The sequence below is a fragment of the Podarcis cretensis genome, assembly GCF_951804945.1.
Source record: "Podarcis cretensis genome assembly, chromosome: 1".
NCBI classification, from domain to species: domain Eukaryota; kingdom Metazoa; phylum Chordata; class Lepidosauria; order Squamata; family Lacertidae; genus Podarcis; species Podarcis cretensis.
Window position 1 is genome coordinate 80,361,467 of NC_137170.1, and position 22,670 is coordinate 80,384,136.

General features: G+C 43.6%; 1 protein-coding gene and 1 long non-coding RNA gene across 4 annotated transcripts in view; one reads left to right on the top strand and one right to left on the bottom strand.

Annotated features, from left to right (window-relative positions):
* LOC307224230 overlaps positions 1-7,814 on the bottom strand; it is a 35,481-nt gene extending 27,667 nt beyond the window's left edge. The window contains exon 1 of one of the 2 annotated variants that reach the window (XR_013842452.1): positions 7,655-7,814. This is a non-coding gene — a long non-coding RNA (uncharacterized lncRNA). Of the gene's footprint in view, positions 1-1,362; positions 1,513-7,654 lie in introns of those variants that run through there. The other variant, XR_013842453.1, reaches the window with a different exon arrangement.
* A 6,060-nt stretch (positions 7,815-13,874) lies between these two features.
* The window catches only part of LOC307224210 (uncharacterized protein C11orf24 homolog), a 30,254-nt gene continuing 21,458 nt past the window's right edge, over positions 13,875-22,670 (top strand). The window contains exons 1-2 of one of the 2 annotated variants that reach the window (XM_079990839.1): positions 13,894-14,014; positions 21,485-21,536. The gene's annotated coding sequence lies outside the window, so the exon portion shown is untranslated. Of the gene's footprint in view, positions 14,015-21,484; positions 21,537-22,670 lie in introns of both variants that reach the window. The other variant, XM_079990838.1, reaches the window with a different exon arrangement.

Sequence of the window (22,670 nt, forward strand, 5' to 3'; positions counted from 1 at the left end):
AAGCAGATAACCAGCAGGGAATGCTTCAGCTCAGCCTTTGCACTGTTGACTGAACACCCCCTGCTGTGCAGATAATGGAGAAAGCTCGTAAATTGTATCCCTTCTGGCATCCTGGCCAACTCTATTACACTGGTGTAAACCCTGGTGCACCGGAAGCACAGAATAGCAGCAAATAAAATCCACTCATACGTCAGCAACTGATAAGACTTGTCAACCAAAGTCCAAATTATAAAGCTCCAAAATACAGGTCAAAGGAGAGCAGGTCTGGGAAGAGTGAAGCATACAATGGGTACCACCAGTGAAATGCCCTGCTCCGTGTAACTCCTGCCCTGTCATTTGATAGAGTGCCCACTTGCCCTCCTTCTTGACATGGAATGCTCTCTATTGGAGTCTCCAGGTCCAGTGCAAAGACAATAAGAAGGGAGAGTAGGGTCCTTGAAGTTCCCAACAGCTGTTAATCAAGCAAGCAAACACCTTTGTCACAGTCAGAATACCTATGTCCTGGCCAGGCCTGCACCCAGTCTTGTTTTTGTACAATCTTGTTTGTCCTCAGTAAGCAAAGTTATATTATCAACATATACAAGCAGAAAAGTTGTTTTCCTTCATTTGCAAGGAATCATATAAAACAAAGCGGCACTGATAAATAAAAGTTCCAGGGTGGCAACAGAAAGCAAACTAAAAATGCTTTCGCAGTTCATCAAAACTATCCAGCAATATCAAGTTATAGGAAAACTGGTGCTATTAACAGCAATCCTTCTAGTTGATTAATTGGTTTGGCAAATTCCATGCACATAATGTGTGATGCTCATTATTTTCCCCAAGAGTTAAATGATAACTCATCAGAGGCAGCTACAGGAGAGCTATGAGATTCAGGTGAGGGTCAGATGCCCTGTCAATCCCAGCAGGTGTATAAGAGGACGACAGGCCTGTGACCTGCCCATCATTCTCCTAAAGAGTTGAAGCCTAGCATGGAAGTCTTGTGTATAGTATGCAGATCTGAAAGGGCCACAAAGGGGAAACCACCCAAACGGTATTTAACAATAATATCTTATGTCCTTTAGAGGAGAAATTGTGAATTGTATAATTTTTTATAGCTGTCATCATCCTTGGGTTCACTCAGTTTTCTTTATAACATTCTTCCATTTTCTTCTAGTTGTGAGGGTGGGGGAAGGGGAGGGCCTCACAGGTGGAGTTGCCTAGGGCCTCTCTTCATCTAAATCTGGCCCTGAGTGTGTGGTGATTGAAAGCTTATTTTGGGATGTATACCCCCAATTCCTTGTTTCCCCCCTACATGTATAACAAAATTAATAAGCTGATGACAAATGCATGATAATCCATGAAAATAAAAGGTAGACAGCTCACCAGACACATGGGGAGAAGCAAGACTGATGGCTGAGCCCCCAGAATGAAAGGAAGGCCTCTCTGCATGTGAGGGACTTGCTGTGAGCTCCCTTTGTCTACATCTTTGTCAACACCCTTCTTCCTTTCTTAATATTGTCCTACCCTCCTCATCGTCATTTCAATTTCTTAGACATTTATGGACTTTAACCACTAGGTGTCGTAGGTATTCAGCTCTCTACAAATCTCTTCCTTCTATTTTTAATGGCCCCAAACCGCAAGGTAATTCCGTTTGCTTCCCAGTGTATGTTGTCTCTGCAAATGACATCCAAAAAAAGAAAGCTACATGATTGAAATCTGTGCTCCACCCAACAAAGCCAATGTGAGCCTTATGAACACCCATTGGAATAAATCCCATTGAACATAAATCTGAGTATGCAAACATGCATATGGGTCCATTCTGGGCTCCTGCTTCAGCTTTTAACTACCAAAGAGTTTGATTAATCATAGCATTGAAACAGGAGTGTCTAACCTAATATTATAAGTTCACAGGGGCATGCAAGACTGCCCTAAGATATCTGATTCAGTAAAAGTTTAGAATTTAAGCAAACTCCTGAATTCTTGGGTCTAGTGGGGGCTGGAGTTTAAACCAATTTTTCAAAATCCAGGAAACCGCCTGGCAGACATCAAGCGGCTGAGTCATTGACATAGCAAAGACACGAGTCATGACCCATCAAGATAGTCCATCAGCAAAGCAAAGGCTATGGCAGCCACAAACGGAGGATAGTAAGACAGAAGACCAGCACTTTTTACTATGCAGAACTGGCAAAGTCAACAACCAAAATAAGAGAACTTAATAACGAAGGTTTTGTGGAAGAATAGAAGCCTTTTTCTGACAATTTAAAGGAATATTATTATATGATGATACACAAACTTTGAACTATGAGCCACAGAAGAATATAAATGTTATAGTAGTGTTGTTAAGATGTAAGAGATAGAAGACAGGGTGCAATAGAGGGAGAGAAATTAAAACACCATGGGAAAGGGGCGAGGGAAGTCGGCCAAAATAACAAAGAAAAAATGTTTTACTATGTATTGAAATGTATGTGTTAAATTTTTGGAAAACTTAATAAAAAGTATGATAAAAAAGAAGATCAGCAGTTTTGGATTAGAATTATGTAAGTGAACAGGGGAGAAAGTGTCAATTTGGGAAGCGGTTTGGCAAGCCAGAGAAGGAGGTGTGTGTGTGTTAGTGGGTAGAAACAAGAAGGGTTTAAGATTTCAGTTTTGGATGATAAAAGCTGGGAGGAGTTCGTTTTCTCTGTGTTACTGGGGAGAAGGGAGGCAAAGCTCAACTGCCTCTGTGCACTTTCAGCAACTGAGTACATTTAGAGATTTGACACCATGGGCAGTTGCTTAGTTTGCACCTATTGTTGAATCAGTTCCAGTCAGACTCCTGTAAGTATGGGTGTGGGGAGTAGGGTTGCCAGATAAAAAAAGAACAGGGCTCCTTCAGCTCTAATAGTTATGCAAAAGAGGGGATTTCAGCAAGTGCAACTTCTTGTACAGTTGTTGACATTTCCTCTTCTGCGCTATTGTTAAATGTGCAGGGGGCCTGTAGACTTTTTCACCTGCCCTCTTGGAGTCAGTGAATAAGGGAAACCAACCACTCTGCTAAGCAGAGAGGGAAAAGAACTACCGCTCCCTGGACTGTGATTCTTCTGCTTTGGTAATCCCTTCTTGCTCTCTCTTACTCATACAAGAGGAAGTTGATTTGGTGCCAAAAGTGGCATCAACTTGTATTCACACCCACACTCTACCACTGAGCAAGGACTGTGCACTGATAAACATTGTTGTAGACACAACAGGCATCGGATATCCCTCCAGTGCAATGTTTTCCAGGTTAAAATTCAAAGGGTATCCAGGCCACAAATAAATATGTGCCCTCAGATTTATTTTAAACTTTGTGCCTTATAAATGCAGGTTTCCAAATATGGCACAATATCCTGACCAGATTTAACAGGTAGGCGAGCTGCTGGAAGGTAGATATAGAGATATAGAGATCATTCTCCCAGCTAGTATCAGTATAGGATTTGAATTGATTTAATATAATATATGTGTTGTTGTTAACACTCGTGTGTGTGTGTGTGTGTGTGTGTGTGTTGTAAATGATTGTTTTTTTTCTTTAAATTTATATATGCAGTTGTTTCAAACATACACACACAGCCACACAGCTGTTTTGTATATGTTTTTATTATATTTTAAATTGCTTCAGGATGCTTGATGGGAAGTGATTAATAAACAAAATAATAAACAATAATAATCACATTGGCCCCCTTTGAATACTAGGGTAGGCATATGGTTGGAGAGGAGACACGCATGGCTTCCAAACAGCATTGTAAAAGTAGATCAAACAGCATTAAATGGCATGTGGCATTGGTGCAGTTATTTGTGTGTATACCAACTTCTTTAAATGGTTTAGATGAGTATTGGCTGGAACAGTATGGCATGTGCGCGTAGAGGTCAACTTCCAAAGCATGTTGAAAAATGAACAGAACCAAAAGCATTAGATGGAGGGAAGACATTTGGGTTTCATGCAACCAATTAGTACAACCTGCCCTCGCCCTGCCGGTATCGTCATATGGACCATTCCTGATTCATGGGGAATAAAAGGCTGATTCACAGGACCACACAACAGCTGCTAGAAATGCTGTCTTATCTGGCTCTCTGCCAAGACTGAGATGGAGCTGAACATGTGCTGGTGCCACCACAAAAAAGGATCAGGCCTTATGCATACCACCACCACCTGTACTAAATATAGGTTATTGGCAGTGTGCTCTGAGCACAGAGTTGTGCATAATGGCAACTACATAGTGCTGCCTCATCACAGGCAAGGAGTTACTTAATTCTGAAATTCTAGGTGGTCTTCATGTCACAGAGCTACACTCAACAAACAATCTAAGCCAGAGCTGGGGAACCTGCAGGCCTCTGTAAGTTGCTGTTGGACTCCACCTCCCATCAATCCCAGGTTCCTCACGTCTGATCTACAGTAAGCTCTGTGGCGAGGGTATTTATGGAAGGCACTAGCTTGCAATCGCTTGCTGGTCACATGAACACTGAGCAATTTTGAGGTGTACGATTTAAAAATACAATGAGTGCAGAAGACATGAGCCTTGTTCCACATGCAGTCTGGCAATTCTGTGTCCAGACCCAGCTTTCGGATCTCACCCTCACCTGATGCATAGTGAGTGGTATGGCAAAATGGGTTCACTCTTGCCTTGTGATCAAGAATAATTACTGCTTCATCCATCACAGCACTGCAATGGTGAAAGAAGCTGGCTGTGCAAAAAAAATTTATCTTGCTATTACCACAAAAGCCTTGCCCCTTAATGAATCTGGCAGCCCTATCCAAAGGAAAAGGATTCTTAAATACTGTTTCCTAGCATAACACAGAGCTCAGAGTTCCAGAGTGCCATTCCCACATTTTTCCTTACAGAGGCTTTGCACCTTTAACCGCTGCATGACACACACACACAGCTGCATGACACAAAGAAATCCAGTAGGTTTAGCTTTCTCCATCACTCTATGGATGGATAACTTGCTGGAATGAACTCGGGCTCTAGGGCAGCTGTTAAAGGTATCTAGCCTGTGTCACGAGAGCAGGTAGAAAGCAACCTTTTTCCAGAACAGGAAGATGGAAACTGAAACATGTAAAGGCAAGAGAAGCTGAATCCAAATCAGGGTCACTTTCTTGCCTTAGGACATAGTCTCGTCTAGAAGACGCAGTACAAAACAGAGCTAACATCTGGACACAGTGCCTGCACCTAAACAATGATGGGCAAGGCAAGATAATGAGGGATCCCTTACCCCATACTGTGATATTACTGTGTGTTTCTCCACCATAAGTTGATGGGGAAAAACAATGAGATGTTGCTGTCTGGCAGGGGAAGTGACCCTTCGTTGTTTTTGGACAGTACATATTGCTGCTCTTATATGGAATGGCATTTGGTGGCTGTGTTGAAATAACTAGGGAGATGGTTGTGGGTTTGTATTTTATATATTTGTCTAGTTTAAAGCACCATTACCCATGCTGAGCCTTAGGCAGGAAACAAACGTAAATAAAATGAAATCTTAATTAAAACAGCCACAACTACAAATTAGAGCTAAGCACCATTTCTGAAGAGGCAGGCAGATGGTTTGTTTGTTTTTCTTCGGAAGGGAAGGTGTGGAAGAGCAGGTCTTGTAGTGGTTTTCTCGCAACTTGATGCTTTCATTTCTGATGTGACACAAAGGCTGCATGCCGTTTCCCTATGACTCTGTGTGTCTCTTTGCACCCTCACATCAGGACTTTTTAATAGTGTGGATTACTGAAACATTTTTTTGTTTGAATGCATTCCTTGAGTGCCCCATTTGCATGCAGGCATCAGTTTTACCAAAAAAGAATGAAAAAAGCCTACTTTTAATCAATCTTAAATTTTGATTCCCAATAACCTTGCTTGGAAGTTAAGTTCAATTAAAGCTTAATGTTGTCAGCAGCATCATTTGCTCATTTGTCACCATTGTACCCATTTATTTCCTCCAGCATGCACAGGATTCTCTCAGGTTTTAACCTTAGAACAACCAATGTGGTGGATTAGAGCCAAGAGAGATAGCCAGGCTCAAGGTCACCTGGTGAGATTCATGCCAGGGGTCCCCAAACTAAGGTCTGTGGGCTGGATAAGGCCCAAGGGACTTGTTTATCCGGCCTGCGGCGACCCCCGCTGCCTGCTGCTGCCGCCCACTCTTACCAGCGCTGCGGTGTGCGGCTGTCCACTTTCGGGTCAGAGGAGCACCAGAAATAGCTTGTGCGCATGTGCAAGCATTATTTGTGCATGCACATGTGTTATTTGCACATGTGCGTTATTTTTGGTGCACATCCGGGTCGGAGGAGGCCTGTGCACATGTGCACAAGCTATTTCCGGTGCTCCTCTGACACAGAAGTGTGCTTGAAATAGCGTATGAGCACGCGTTCCCCTGCCCTCCGGCCCGCCGCACAATCGGCGCTGGAAACACCGGTCCGAGGCGCAGTAAGTTTCCTGACTCCTGGTTCAAACCCTTGAACAGCTCCAGGTGAAATGTTGACCGCTCTAGCAACTAACTGCCCTGCTGTGGTTGCAACGGCAACCCTGGCCTTAATTAAGTCGAAGTCTTAAACACTTTGCATCCTGGCAGCCAGGCATTTTTCTTTTGCAGAGCTGGCCAGAGGAGCAAGACATTTCCATAGGACACCACAAAGAAAGAAAGCTTAAACAAACAGTTAAGGCAAAGGGCAGCAGTGGTTTTATTCATATAGCTTTGCATTATTCTATTGGATTTGATATGTTGCTCAACAGGCAATCGACCACATCTTTTCAGGCAGGCAGGGAAGCTAGTACCTCTTGCAAGCTGCTGGAGGAGGGCTGCTGTCTGAAGGAATTAAGTTCTATAGTCAGCCTCAAGGTTCAACAAGGTTCAAAAGAACACACACACACACGCAAGCATAGTATGCCCTAGTTAATTTCACAATGACGCCTTTAGGTCTTGTAGTTTGGATTTTCCACATCTGGGCAAATCATTTGTTTTGGGCTTATTTTTAAAGGTTATATGAGCAGGACAAGAAGAGCACAACCTGAACAGTACTCTTCTCAGCCCAGTGAAGGGAGGATGGCAAGAAAGTTGGAAATACTTTGTTTACTGCTAAATGAGGCTCCCTCACCCCCCAAAAAAACCTCATGGGTCACAGAGGTGTGGCATTATGATGTGCAAACCAGTCACACATGTGATGTTTGCCTGGTAAATTTATTACTGGAATTTCAGGTGGCGAGCAAACAAAATGGGAACATCAACAGAAGGTTTTTGTTGTTAAGGTTTAAATGCTCCATCTATCTCCCATACACACCCATTTACTACAGTTCAAATATACCTGGTCTCCTGCCCGCGGAGGTTCCCTGCTCAGCATGGCATGTTGCCCAGGCAGCCTGTGATCTCCACACAACTTGTAGCATGATGTCAGTGAAAGGTTGCTCCTGCTCTCTGTGAAACTATTACTGTGCCACGTTTCTGACTACTTTTAAAAGCTTCCCTCCTCTAAGTTCAGCAGCATTAACGTGAAAATGGAATAAACTAGTGTGAATGCAGCCAAAAGTGAAGTCTCCACTCACCCGTTGTAAACAATCAAGGGGCCAAAAAGAAAAAGAAATGAAGAACAAAACCTAAAACGAACCTAGTCTACCACCATTCCTTCCTGTCTTTTTCTGTTCAGTGGTTCACTTTAGATTGGAAACAATCCTTTGCTCACCTTCTGGTGTGTGTTTTCACTGGCCAATTTCAGAGGTCTGCTAGGGAAGGGGAAGGAGATTTCGTGAGGTACACTCATGGCAAAATCGTTCCTCTCCTTTACCTTACTTTGATTGTGATCTGAGCTAAGGGGGCTGGGTCGAGGCAGGAGGGATGGAGTGGTCTTTCAGCGGCAGCTGCTTGCTTTGTCTCGCAGGATGTAATGCCAGTTTAGATTATCTTGCAAAGCATCCAAGAATTTTTCCTGTCACCACTTGGGGGCAGGGAAGTGAATAAGTAATCAGACCAGATGCACGTGGTGCTTTGAAATAAACGACAAAGGGGTTTTGTTCTCCCACCCTCCCTGCTTTGTTCTGCTTCTGGGGTAGGAAGCTTGTGGCTTCTGAGTTATTATTTCTAGATGTTGGCACAAGACTGTAACATAAGTCAACCTGTTTGGGCAGGAAGGATATGATCATTTATTTTGTAGTATCTTTATTGGATTGTCTGAGAATGGTAATTTATTTGCAGGGAAAATGCCTTTGCCAAGCTGATCAATACATATAACAGTACAGATAACTAACAATATTAAGATACCAGGGTAGTTCAGAAGATAATCAGCTCATTCAAGTTCCAGACATAATTTTTTGGAAAAGGAGGGATAGAAGCATGTGTGATTTATTTATTTTTAAACAGCAGCAGCAGCTCATTGTGGGTCTGCATGTACCAAAATATGAATGTAACATTTTCGAGACTATGTCATAATTCTACTTGCTATTGTGAATGCTGTACTGCTTCTCTTTGTTCTGGTCACAAAGAACTATTGTGTGACTCCGCTCATTCCTTTGTCCCAAGTGCTTCCATAGCAAACTTGCTCCATTCTCGTGGTAGTTTCTCCCTTGTTTTCTTATTTAAATAAATAAAAATAATCTAGTACTAATAAATCCTTCCTGATATTGTTGTTGTTGTTGGTATTTTCACACACATAATGTTTTTGGTTGGTATTCCACAGGATATTTCAATAAACACCAGTATGCAATATTTGTATTTTTACAAATAACTTTGAGTTCTTAAATCATATTCATTCTTCATGAATCAGATTCATTATAAATTTATACAGCCTTCCCAGTTTTCTCATGTTTGGTTTTAAAACTGTTGTATGCTGTTCAGCCACTCTCGTGTCCCTACGGACAGGTTATCTTTGGAGAAGAGGACACTGGAAAATTAATGTGTGACGATGACTGTACTCGCATTTATTTCAATGTACATGTGAGCAAAAAAAACAAAGGAAAATGCTTCTTTTTCTTTGGCGATCACTCGTAGCTGAGTAAGATTGACTTTCATTAACATGGCTTTAGCAACGCAAACTCCTATTTAGTTGGTCCTGTTGTTAATGGTCCTGAAGCTAATGGGCCTTAAAGTCAGGGTCAATCTAATCAATTTCACATGTTCTGATTGTCTTGGCTGTTCTATGCTTCATGGCTCCAAGGTCCCCCACAGGCCCCCTCCCTTGCCTAAACTATGGATGCTGGTAACACAAGCCTACCATATATACCATTGCATCTTCTCAAAGGACTGCTATGGCAGAAGATGTATGCATTTCTAGACCTCTTTTCAGCTTTAAGCAAAGCCCTGCTACCAATACACTAGCAGGGGTGTCCAACTTCCAAGAGACTGCGATCTACTCCTACTATGAATAAACTGGCAGTGATCTACCCATTGGATTGACCAGAGTTATTGAGCTTTTGGGGGGGGCAGGGGCAGCTTGCGATCGACCGGTAGATCGCGATCGACCAGTAGATCACGATCAACTGATTGGACAGGCCTGCACTAAAACAACAAAGCCATTAAACAATTCAAAGTGCCCTAGTTTTCAGCAGAAAAAAACCACTATCCCCAGCTCCTCTAATGTAAGCTTCATTTATACAGTGCTATAAATTGCAAGTTATCCCAAAGAATCTGACAGGTTAACAGCAACTCAGGGAAACATCACCCAACACTTCTGTGCAGTTCCATTCCTTTGCAACGCCCTGTCATTTCTATTTCTGACATTCTAACTCTCAGAACAGTACATCTTTTGTCCTTTTCACCCCGCCTTCTTTGCTGGATTGGAGTTGGGCTGCTTCTTATTTGCTGTACGTGGTACAGTAACTTAGCATAAATGGCAAAAATAATAATAATAAAACCCACACCAAAAAACCTCGATGGGTGGGAATGCTGAACCTAATTGATGCCAGTTATTGCTTCTGGCACAGGGACTTTTCCATGGGGATGCATAGACCCTGGGATTTTTCCAGGATCATGGTGCTTTAAATAGGCCTTGACTCAGCTTGCCAAATGTATTACCCGTTTTCACTCTTGGGTACAATGCCTGTCCAGAAACGGCAAGGATTGTATTTTTTTAGCTCTCCAAGACACTGAAAGAATGTCCTACTGCTGTGCCTTCCACCCTGTTGTTTCATGGGTCCCCTTTCCCAAGCTTCTCCCCTACATGTTGGGAGGGAGAATTAGAAACATGCTGGCCACAGCAGCCAAGGGAATAGGATGAACCGGCCATGGATGAACCAGGCAGGATGCACAGCAGCTGCTTCCTTTGTCAGCATGATGCCCACAAATAATCAGAGCCACTGCGACTTATATAAAGGAACTATTATTGGGCCAGCTGGAACTAGACACTGGAGCTACAAAAACATATCTGAGGTTTGAAGCAGAGGTTCCTTTCACAAACCTAGTTTGTTTTCCATAATTTATTCCACCTCTCCAAGTCATGGGGCAGAGAAGTTGGCAGGGGAGTGAAGCACTGCTCTTAACCGAGGGGTAGCTAACATGGTGCCTTCCGGACATTGTTGGACTACAACTCCCATCAGCCCAGCTAGTGATCAAGAATGATGGGAGCTGTAGTCCAACTAGTGATCAAGAATGATGGGAGCTGTAGTCCAACACTGTCCAGAGGGCACCATGTGGGCTACCCAGCCCTGATCAATGGAAAGACTGTCTCTTCCCCCATAAACGCATACACCTCACTTTCAGATATATCCTCAGGCATTGCTCCAAGTACTTTGCAACCTTATAAGAATGAGACATGCTTTTTTTAAAGTTCCCTGCTACTGCTCTGGTTGCTCCCTGGGGCTGCTTCTTCTTGCAAGAGACAATCCCATTGGGACAGTCACTGCATCCTCCACCACAGTTGTTTGTTGAAAGGTTCCACCTTGGCTTCCTCTCACTTCTGTGGCTTTATTTCAGGAAAAAATATGCTATCCATCCAAAATGTAAAACTTCAACTGCTCTGCTGTTGCTGCTTCTTTTTTAAAAGAAACAGGTGGTTGGGTGCCACATTAATCCAGATCCTGCTATTTATTGTACAGACCTCTAAATTAGATATGATTGACTTTAGCATCCTTTGGTTCTGTTCCCTCCCCCCATTTTAGAGTGGCATACTTCATTGGGGTTTAAATAGTACTCATGTTGCTCCCACAAACTGAAATAGCCTTTTCTTTGCATGTGGCGATCATATCCCTATCTCTCCCAAGTAAGAGAGTATAGGTGTGCAGCCTAAAGTCCTCTTATTCTACTGTAGTTCTTAAATTGTGGGGATAAGTAACGGGCTCCGGGTTGACTGGATGGCTTTCTGAGGACAGTGAAGGTTGGCAGACAATGCATTTCCTGTCCAAAAAAATGTCTGCAGATAAAAAATAAAGAAATAGCACAACAAGAACTCTGCAGCCCTATTTACAATTTGTCCATCCAGTTCTGGAACTGGCCTACCCACACATGATCTTAATATAGACCTAAAGTCTCTGTTGCAGGTTATTCTAAGAGGTCAGAATACAGGTTATGGAAACAATAAGTTATTATAGCCAGTCAAATGCCTTGCAGAAAGCTTCACCTAGATTATGATTTTAAAGAGTTTCAAGTCAAAACAATTTCAAGAAATAGGCCTAAACAAAGAATGCTACCCCTTCCTCATTACTAATGGGCAAACCTTTCGAAAAGAATAAGCATATGGGGAGGCAAAGTTCTTATGACTCTTGCCACTGCAAGCCTTACATAGGTCAAGCAAACAAAGGCAACCCATTACAACCCTGTCCCAACCTAAGACATATAATATACTGAGGAATGGAACAATTGTCTATTTTTCAAGGTATCTATCAACTTTATTTGTATTTATTTATATGCTGCTCTTCTATTTAAAAAGCCAAATGCAGTTTGCAAAAAGTCACTCCAGTAAGACAAAAATAGACAAAATCAACAAAACAGCTGCCAGCAGTCAGAAGAGCAGCAAACAAAAAGTAAAAAATAATCAGATTAGATGACAGTTTAACATAAGAGGGTAAATAATTTTCTACTCACTTCCTTCTACAACTCCAGCTGTGCTTCCACACCCCCTACATTCCCTCTAACCTTAACAGGAGAAGAGAAGAAGAAGAGGAGTTTGGACTTGATATCCCGCTTTATCACTAAATCTCCTTTCCCTTCCTCCCCAACAAACACTCTGTGAGGTGAGTGAGGCTGAGAGACTTCAGAGAAGTGTGACTAGCCCAAGGTCACCCAGCAGCTGCATGTGGAGGAGCGGGGAATCAAACCCGGTTCACCAGATTACGAGTCCACTGCTCTTAATCACCACACCACACTGGCTCTCAGTGCTTTTGGAAACCAAAAGCAAATAAAGTAGCTTGCTCGTCTCAGTCAAACCCCAGTTTATACACACATGTAGCATGACCCAAGTTTTAGGCGTGTGATAGGTTGGAGTCCAAGGTTTGGCACAAATCAGGGCCAGATTAAAACCTTTAGAGGACCTAAGCAATTAAGATTTTGGTGTCCCCACATTTATATCCAATTCAAAATATAAACAATATACTTCCACTTTATATTTGGATTTTTTTCTCCTTTTTTCCAATTGCAAAGTCTTTGATCAAATCTTCAAAACTATGTCTACTAAGTATAGAAGATGTGTTACATAAGGTTAGATAAGGCATCCAGCCTGCCTTGTTGCATTGCTGTTCTGCTCGGATTTTTAATATACTTCAGCTGAGAAAATGAATGGTCAGCTGAGCAATTTATGACCATTAATGTTAAAAATCCAACAATGGAAAATTTCTGTGGTACTCCCCGTCTCTTGATGCCCTAAGCATGTGCTTATTTTGCTTAATGGTTAATCCAGCCCTGGCACAAATGCAACCAAGGACTCCAACACATCTACAAAATTTATGACCATTTTTTTAAATAGAAGAGGCTAAATGTTGCTTCAAGAAAATAACGAACAGAACCTTTTGGTTCAATTTTTCCTTACTATAACTATTTACAAACAGGATTCTGGCCTCCTTAAATTAACAGCAGTAAGTACCGCTGGATTTGTCTTTCTCCCGCTAGACAGAACCAAGTCTATACTTTTGTGTATTCAAGGAGGCGAAATTGTTCTGCAAAATAGAGAACAGGAGATTCTCGGCCCACGCTTTTAGTTGAACCACAGGTCTGCCCTTAGAATCACATTGCTTTTATATTCTGAACAACAAAATCCCAGTCTTTATACGTTATATAATTACACTAATCGTGCAGGAGAAGCAGAAAATAAATAAACCAGTGCCATGGATTTAAAAGTCGTTAAGGCGGATTTGATTTTACGTGGATTTAGATACTGTACATTTTCGATAATGCTCGAATGATGGGACTTTAAACGCTGTGCTCGTGGAAAGAAGCCACAATCCTTCAATATTAGGATTAAAAAACGTTGCGTAAATAAACATCTAACAGAGCTGGGCATGGAAATGCTGCTCCTCTCTTTTCCGTTCCCCAACACCAAAAAGCCGCTTTATCCCCAACATTAAGCCAGGCAAAAGGCGCAGCAGCCACCCGCCTTCCGCGAGCTGAAGAAGCGGCCGCTGACACTGAGCAGCCGGGCGAGGGCAGAGCCTACAGGGACCGACTCCTAAAGCGACACCCCTTGTATTACGAAACGCGGCGCTTCTACGTCAGGGAACGCGACTGGTGAATGGAGAGGCAGCGAAAGAGCTGGCAGTGGAGGGAGGGGGGAGGCGGGAGCAGAACGTCCATCCGTGGAAGCCGGGGCTTCCGGGTTCTGCCTGATGACGTCCTCGCTCGAGAAGCAAGGGCCAGGGAGGGGAGGACTCGAGGGGGCGGGGCCGCGGGAGGTGGGCGGGCCTTAGCGCCGGACGGCGCCACTGCTGATAGGGCCCGTGGGCGCGGCCGTCCCGCCCGCGGGCGGGGCTGAGGGGGAGCCGGGGGCGGAGCTTTGCGGAGGCATGTGGCGGGCCCGCAGCGGTGGGGGCTGCCGCTGCCGCCTCTCTTTCCATCAGCTTTCGCGGCCGCACTCCTTCCAGGCGGGCCCGGAGGGCGGAGGTGGGATGTGGCTGCTCCGGGGAGGGTAATGGCCTCTTCTTCTTTCGGGTTCTTTCCGCGGGGCGCGTAGCTACTCTCCGGCTTTGCAACCTGTGGGAGCTCAGGTGGGGCGGGGGGGGGGTCTGCCGGCGTGACTGGGGGCTGGTGGTGCCTTGCCAAGTTTGAGGGGGCTCGAGGGCCCAACCCTGGAAAGGCGAGCCCTCGCCCCTGCCAGGGCTGCTGCTTTTTTGGTGGGGCGGGGGATCCCGTGTCCTTTAAGCGAGCGCCTCGTCTGCTTGCGAAGTGCCACCTGCCCCCTGACTCAGCTTTGCTCGGCTGGCTCCCCGTTTCCCTCCTGCGTGGATGTTGCTCTTGGAGTTTGTACCATGCCATTCCTGCGTTGGCTGAGGGTTGGAGTTCAAGCGTGGTTTGGCACAGCCGTAAGCCGGCCTTTCCTTTCCTGCTCTGGGGTACAGGAGCGCAGCTCCTTTCGCTTCTCTCGCCCATCTTTCCTCCCACTCCCCCCCCCGCCTTTTATGAAAATAAGTTCCTTCAAAAAGTGCTGGGCGGGGGAAGGAAGAATGCGATTTGGGGGGAAGAGGATGACAGGCCTGCAGACTGCCCCCAGCTGCTGAGTGAGCATTTTTGCACTGGCTCAAAAGTGTGTCACTGCAACTCTAAAAGTAGCATTTGAAATCACAGGTCTGTCTTATACAGGTGAAATGTTACCTTATCCAACTTATTTTTATTCCCTGTGGATAACAGTAATAGGAGAATAGTGATAAGTTGGCCTGATAAAAAGACATTTTGGTTGTTGACATTTACTCTGCTTCACCTAATTTAAGTGGACTGGAGAAGTTGGCTGTTAAAGAAAATTTAGAAGACACAATGACACTCAGGGAAGGGTTCTTTTTGATTTTCTTTTTCTTTCAGGCATGTTCTCTCTTTAAACTTGATTTTTAAAGACATAGCACAGATTGCATGCTGTATCTCTTTAAATGAATTGACTGTATATAAGTGGAATTATATGGTCAGATATAATAGGATTGCATTTAGAATTCTAGTTTGTATAGTAATGCTTCACTGAATTCTTACTTGTGATGTTTTATCCAAAATTTTATAAATTGTGGCCAGTCTGAACCAGTGCATTTATTATTTTTCTGCACAGGTGCTGCAGTTGACTCAATCTGCTGTGCAGACTGGTATCCCAAAACTGATAATGGGGCTGCCAACCAGTGCCTAGAGTGCAATGCTTTGTGGCCAATTTGCAAGCATTTTGCCACAAGTCTGTCTGGATGATACTTCCTTTTTAATTCTGAGTTCAGTGTTTAGGGTGTATAGTGGTCTTATGATCATAAATTTTGATTTTGCATTCCATTGAAAAACTTAATGAGGTACAGTAACCATATCAGTTTTGTGTTCTTGTACGTTCATACAGTAATTTATCTAATGGCATAGAATCAGGGCAGGGGATCAGTGGAATTTGCACATGGGTGAATGTAACACAGGTTCAGTTGGCGTCAGTTTCTGATTGGAGGATTGATGTAATTGTGGGAATTCCTGCTGGCTACATCTGTGATTGGCTGCATTTCTATCCAGGAATGTCAATATGTATTTGAGTGATGACAAAGTAGGATTGCCTGTGTACACAGAAAATATTGTTTGTAAGAGAAGCTGCAAGCAGTTCATCCAGCTCAGCAAAAGTGCATTATGAATCCAAATTGAAGACTATTCTTGCCCATGCAGCTATAGTGGTACCTCGGTTTAAGAACACCCCTGTTTACGAACTATTCGGTTTAAGAACTCCGCAAAACTGGAAGTAGTGTCCCAGTTTACGAACTTTACCTCAGAAGCCGAATAGTGGAAGGGCACCAGCGGTGGGAGGCCTTATTAGGGAAAGCGCGCCTCGGTTTAAGAACTGTTTGGTTTAAGAACAGACTTCCAGAATGGATTAAGTTATTAACCGAAGTACCACTGTACTTCGTAACAGAAAAGACTGAAATAATTCTTTGCCTTTCAGCTGGCAAGACTCATATGTCTACTTTCTAGTTTGGACTCCTTCCCCACGCAAGTAAATTTCCAAGCTGATTTACTGCTTTGAGCACGATCCCTGTTTCTCACCCCTCATTCATCTGTATGTTGGGCTAGTTTTGCCTTTCTTTTAACACATGGCTTGGCTGGCTGTCTTGTGCCATCTGGAGATGACTCCTCCCAGAACAGATTTTCCCCACCAGAGCATCTGCTAGGAGATTGTGACACACTTAAGAACATAAGAGCCCTGCTGGATCAGGCCAGAGGCCCAGCGAGGCGCTCTGTTCTCGCTGTGGTCAACCAACCAGGTGCTTAAGTCCCAAGCTGACTTAAGTGCAACACTTCTCTTCCCACTTGTGGTTCCGGACAACTTGGGGCTGAGTTGCATGGGTTGATCTGTAAGGGGTATATTGTTGTTATGTTAATTGCCCTGACTTGTGCCAGAAGGCTGGACTAAGCCAGAGGTCCAGGTGGCTCCCTTCCAACTTCATGGTTTGTATTTAAGAGGAACTTTGAACAATGTGGTCAAGGGTTTCTCAAGAGATCTTTGTATTGTGATTAGAAGCCTTCTTGAAATATATTGGTTAATATCAGTCATGCCTGGGGGGGTGGGTGTTCACAAATGCATACATTCTCACGTGCTTTACAAAAGCTTGCAGGACAAGGATGTTCTTTGGATTATTTTTTTAGCCCATTCATATCCCTGTAGGGCAGGTACAATGTCACTGGCCTTTTGAAACTGCCAGAAACCTCATGCATTTTTTTAAAAAGAGAGCTCTGCATGTAAAAATCTGTGCTTTGCAAGGTCAATTCACAAGATGGCATGTCTCTAAAGCTATATTGTTAGTTTACACAGGCACTCTCTTCACAAAAGATGAATGGGCTTAATCATCTCTCTCTAGTTCAAGTTTTTAAAGTATTCTGAAATTCCTTCAGGCTTTGAAAAATCATGTTGCTGCTTGTGATTAGTTGTGTATTTTTAATTTCTTGCTCTTTGTGATCTAGTGTGGGGCCTGGGAGAAGAATGTGCAACTTCTGAAGATGTACTTCTCCCCCCCCCCAGCGCATGAATATGCCTCTTAGCTATGGAGTGAAGATGGGGGGGGGAGAGAGAGAGAGAGAGAGAGAGAGAGAGAGAGAGAGAGAGAACCTCGCCTTCATTTTGTGCAGTTCATTTAGTCATGTAGTCACAATGGCTAAAGTGTTGGCCTTGGACATGGGGAAACCCAAGTTCAAATTCCTACTTCTGTGTGTGAAGCTTGGTGGCCAAATTAGATGTGATACTGGGGCATCTATATTTGGACCACCCACAGTTTCTTAAAAGCTTAGTACAGTAGTGGCCATGAGGACTCTTGCCCCCACTGTTGGGATTTTAGTACCAAAAGAAGAAGATTTAACCTTTCAATTGTTCAATCAGATTTATCAATTGAGTTGTTTGATAGAATTAAAAAGGTGTCTCTAATTAGAGAACAGGCTTAAAACATACACACATACATTTTTAGTCCTGATTTTAAAAACACACCTGTAAATGGTAAACACCAACATAGGAGAAGTATTTCTCTTTCCTCTCAAGGTGGAATAAGACTCTGAAAGTGACATGTATGCTTTTTTATTGAGAATTGTTTTACTCTTATGACCATTGTTCTGTGTAGCTCAGAATTGTCTGCACTTGCCAGTGGTGGCTCTCCAGGATTTTAGGCAGAGAAGGGTCTTTTCTGACCCGACCTGGAGATGCCAGAGATTGAACCCAGGGCCTTCTACAATCTACACACAAAACATGCTCTGCCACTGATCCACAGCCTTTCCCTGCATCCTGTTTCTATAAGAGTCCTAAGGTGTATATTAGAGTGTGTATGTACATTTGCAAGCCAAGCACACACACTCCTTGTGTTTAGAATCTTTTAAATTGCATTTCATGGTTGAGTCTTATCACCTCATGCAATACTTTTTTCATGAAGTGGGAGCCGCAGAACATTGGGCAGTGGTATAAGGGTGGCTAGCAAGAGTTCAGTTGACAGAACACGAGACTCTTAATCTCAGGGTTGTGGGTTCGAGCCCCGCATTGGGCAAAAGATTCCTGCATTGCAAGGGGTTCGATTAGATGACCCTTGTGAACCCTTCCAACTCTACAATTCTATGATTCTACCCTAGATAATTTCTGTCAAACAGCATTCCTCTGTACTCCTATTCAGAATGGCCTCCATCCTCCTACACACATCTGGTGTTCAGCCGCAAGCCTGCTTTGCAGAAGCTGGGGTATTTTTGTACTGTGATTTTTAGAGACGCATATCTAAAAGTCACAGTGTAGCGCTAGAAAAAAATGTTTCATTTTATTTATTTATTAGAACATTTATAGCATGCTGTTCGAGTACACCACTCAGGCGGATTATAACATATTAAATGACAATTTCCAAAGAAAAAGCCATTACAAAAAAGATGGATCAGTAGTTCTAAAAGAAAACCCTACAATGTTTGTGTGATCCTCTTAAGAACAGCTTTTAAGAGGTGTGGGGTCGTACTGTATGTCACGAGCATAATTTTTAAGGCTGAGTCTAACCATTGTGTGAGGTTCTACTAGCAATCGTTTTGTGGAGAAGAAAGATCTTTCTCTTGTGTATTTACTACTCAACAGGGCTGGGTCAAGGCATTTTGCTGCCTGAGGCAATGGACAAGATGTCACTTCCCCATTCCATGTACAGAAGCCAACTGGGCTGGCACTTGAATTAGACAGGGAGGCTATCCTTCACTACATAAGAAGGCAAGAAGCTGGTTTGGGGACATGTGGCACACAGCTCGGTCTTCCCCAACACTTTGACCCCGTCCACAGCTTCTGCTTCCTCAGGTGGATGATGAACTCTGCCTAATCATAGGGGCAGGGCTGTGTGCTGCTAGTGTATATATTTGCATAACTAAGAGAACGAGAGAGAATTACAGTCATAGCTTGGGATAAATACGCTTCAGGATAAGTATTTTCGGGTTCCATTCCGTGACGATCTGGAAGTAATGGAGCGCGTTACATCCAGGTTTCGCCGCCTGCGCATGCGCAGGCGGTCAAAATGACGTCATGCGCGGAAGCGGCAAAACGTTACCCGCGCAGTCGTGTCTTATGTTCTATTCAGGATGCAAACGGGGCTCCAGAATGGATCCCATTCGCATCCCGAGGTACCACTGTATTATCTATTCCCATCCTACGAGAAACACCAAGGTAGGCCGCAAATGCTCCACCACAACCAGCTTGGCCAGAAAGCAACCGACTGAGGCATAGATGCGTTCAGCAAAACACAGGCACCTAGAATTAGAACAGGTGGCAGTGGTTGGAGAGAAGGTGCTGAATGCAACTTTCATACTGTTACAAGGCAACAGAAGCCCTTTCTAAATACTTTCTGTTGGAAAGATGTTTTAGCATAGCAGGATATTTTGGTGGGGTGCTACTGAGAACACAGGACAAGGAAGATGTGGTGGTCTCAAAGTCTGGCACACCCCTTTGGCAAACAATATAATGTCAATATATTCAGCTGCTTCCAGGAGCTCATGTTCTTCAGAAAAAGTCTCGTGTTTTGTTTTTTTGCTTTGCAAGATTCAGTGATTATCCTGATATTGCCACAAGCTAGGTTTGTCATAATCCCTCGTAACTTGGGCCATAAACACACCAAGTTTCCTGCTGATTGTTTTAAGCCAATGAGGCAATGTCTCTTAAGGTGCTCTGGTGAGTAGAGGAAGTGGGGTATTGCTCTTCCTGATGTGCTATGGATGAAGGGACTATTTTGGTGCCTGGGGAAAGATGCAGCTATTGGCATTCCATATACAGTAGGGGTGGGAAATCTGGCCCTTCAAATGTTGTTGTACCACAGTTTCCCCTGGTCTCTGAGCATTGGCTATGCCGGCAGGGGCTGATGCATAGCTGTCAACTTTTCCCTTTTCTTGCGAGGAATCCTATTCAGAATAAGGGAATTTCCCTTTAAAAAAGGGAAACGTTGACAGCTATGGGCTGATGAGAGTTGGGAGTTCAACAGTATCTGGAGTACCGCAGGTTTCCCACCCCTAATATACAGAGCATCACCAGCAGCTGTAAGAAAGGGATTCCTGACTTTCTTGGCGCATGGGAGAAAAGACTTAGCTGGTTGAGGAACCCCGATATGTATATCTGTCCTTGCTGCTACCTGGATGAAGCTGACTGCTATGCTGTCAAACTTAAGTGTGCCATCTGGTGTGGCTGGAGCTGACTGCTGGAGGTGTCAGCAGAAGGCTGGTTTTCAAGGTGTAGCAGCTGATCCTTGCCACGTGTTAACCTTAGAAAGCAGTAGCATAGCGGGTGCACATGGAAGCCCCTGGGCATTTGTGCCTGCAGTCAAGTATCTAGACCCAGCCCCTTTGTGACTGCATTTCCCTCCATCATCTGACAAGCTGTCTCTGAAATTCAAGCAACCTTCAGAAGCGCACAGCTTGTGATGTTGTTCAAGGCAAGGTTGCAGAAAAATTTGAAGTTGTCCAAGGCTAAGGGGTTCCACTTTTCATCATATTCTAAACCACAGGTGTGGAAGTGCAATCTTACAGATGTTGTTGGACTCCAGCTCCCATCAGCTAGTATGGGAAACGGCCAGGAATGATGAGAGTTATAGTCCCAATGATATCTGGAGGCCACAGGTTCCCTTACAGCTGCTCTTTACCCATGCATACTTGCCTGTCTTTCTGCCATCTAAGGATTTTTGCATATACGTACCTCTCTATCTAACACATACACAGGAAGTTCCCTTGAGTCAACAAAGCTTACTTTTGGATAGATGTGTATCCACACTTAGGTTGCACTCTAAGCTCCCAAAGACGTAACTATATCACATTAGTGCTTGTTCCTGCTAAATAAAGCAAAAACAGTTATTTTTGAATGAATTTGTGTATTTAATCTACTGCTTTTAGCATTTTAAATTCAAAACAAATAGATGGCTGTTACATTTTAAAGCTGTAAATACAGCTCTTCTAATTCATATGCATATACTGAAGATAAAATGAAAACCATGTGGGTTCCTAGCAATTTGGGCTAAATGATTGATATTTCAGTTGGACACATGTAGCATCAACATGCAATAGATTATTGACTTTCCCCAAGTGTATTTTGTTTCAACTACACAGACCTGTGAGTCACGTAAGCTTTGCAGCACTCAGCAGCTTAGAGTGCTAAAGTGCTCCTATGTCTAGACATGCCAGCAGCATTCTCCATGTGTTTGTATTTGTGCCAGCAGCATTCTCCTCCTTTAATGATAAAAATGATCTGGAGAACGTGCATGCCTTTTTAAGGCGGTTTCTGATTATCAGGCGCCTATTATAAGTACAACACAATTTGTATATTTTTTTTAAGTGCGTCAGTTGACCTGTCAAATTATTCCCACCTTTTTAATTCTGTCTTGAAAGACTCCAGAAAGGGCTGATTTATGGTATATGCTCTCTCTTTTCCTTTCCCTTTCCCTACCCCCCACCCCTACTGTTGCAGGACCAAATAGCTCCATCTGCTATTGGGAATGTCTTTTGCAAGTGCTGATGGGGTAAGTTTTTGTGGGGGAAAGGGGTTTGGTACCTGCCTGTATCAGGTTCTGGGAGATCAGATAAAAATATATGGAAAAGTGTACACAGGAAGACAGTACCTCAATGGGAAAACTCCACTATGTGATCCCTTAGACTCTTAAAGATCTTGTATGAGGGAATTCTGGCTTGTTTAGAGAGGCAAAAAGGATACTTTGCTTGAGCACGAGTATTAACTCGGAACAGCATGAAGTGGGGTAGAGAACCTACATTAGGGAGATAATTTTACACATTTGTGGGTTTGCTACAGAATGCAGATTCAACAAGGTGCCACACCAGTGCCATCTCTGAGTGTGCTGGTATAATGAACAAGGGGCTGGAGCAACTAGAAAAGGTTACAACATGTGAGGCTTTTTAGTTTAGGAAAAGGGAAGAATAAGGGGAGGGAGACATGATAGAGGTATTTGAGGTTATGCATGGTGCATAACTCTCCCTCATAAATACTAGAACCCTAGACTTTCCGGCATTCAGCCCTAGACTTTCCAGGCATTCAGGTTAAACAAAAGGAGTACTGCTTCACAAAACACATAGTTAAGCTATGAAATTCACCCCTGCAGGCTTAGTGATGACCCCCAACTTCAAAAGGAGGCTGGACAAATTCATAGAGAATAAGACTTATCAATAGCCACAAGCCAGGATGACTGTGTTCTGCCTCCAGTGTCCTTGTGCCCAGCTGCCGGAATCCCCAGTTCAAGACACCTCGTGCCTTACAGGTGCTACGTAGTAGGGATGGTTGTCTTTCTCCGCTGCTGGTAACTGGCAAGAAAATTGCCCTTGTACTCTTGATAGTTGCCAGTTTTCCCACCTGTGTCTGCCAGGGATATTGACTGCTTGTTGGTGCATGTAGTTTGCACCATTGCCATGAGGAAGTGAATGTGTGAAGTGATTTCATGAAGCAGTCGAACTTCAGCATGCAGCAGTCTGAACTGGCTACAGGAATGTTAGTGGTGACATGGAAGGAAGATGGGATGAGTTGGAACACTACATCAGCGATTTTCTTTTGTGATTATAGGGTGTGTGGGGTGGGGAAAGTCCACAGTCAACAAATGACTCTTGATCTATGTAAACAGGCTGCATCACAAAGATGCAGGAGCCCG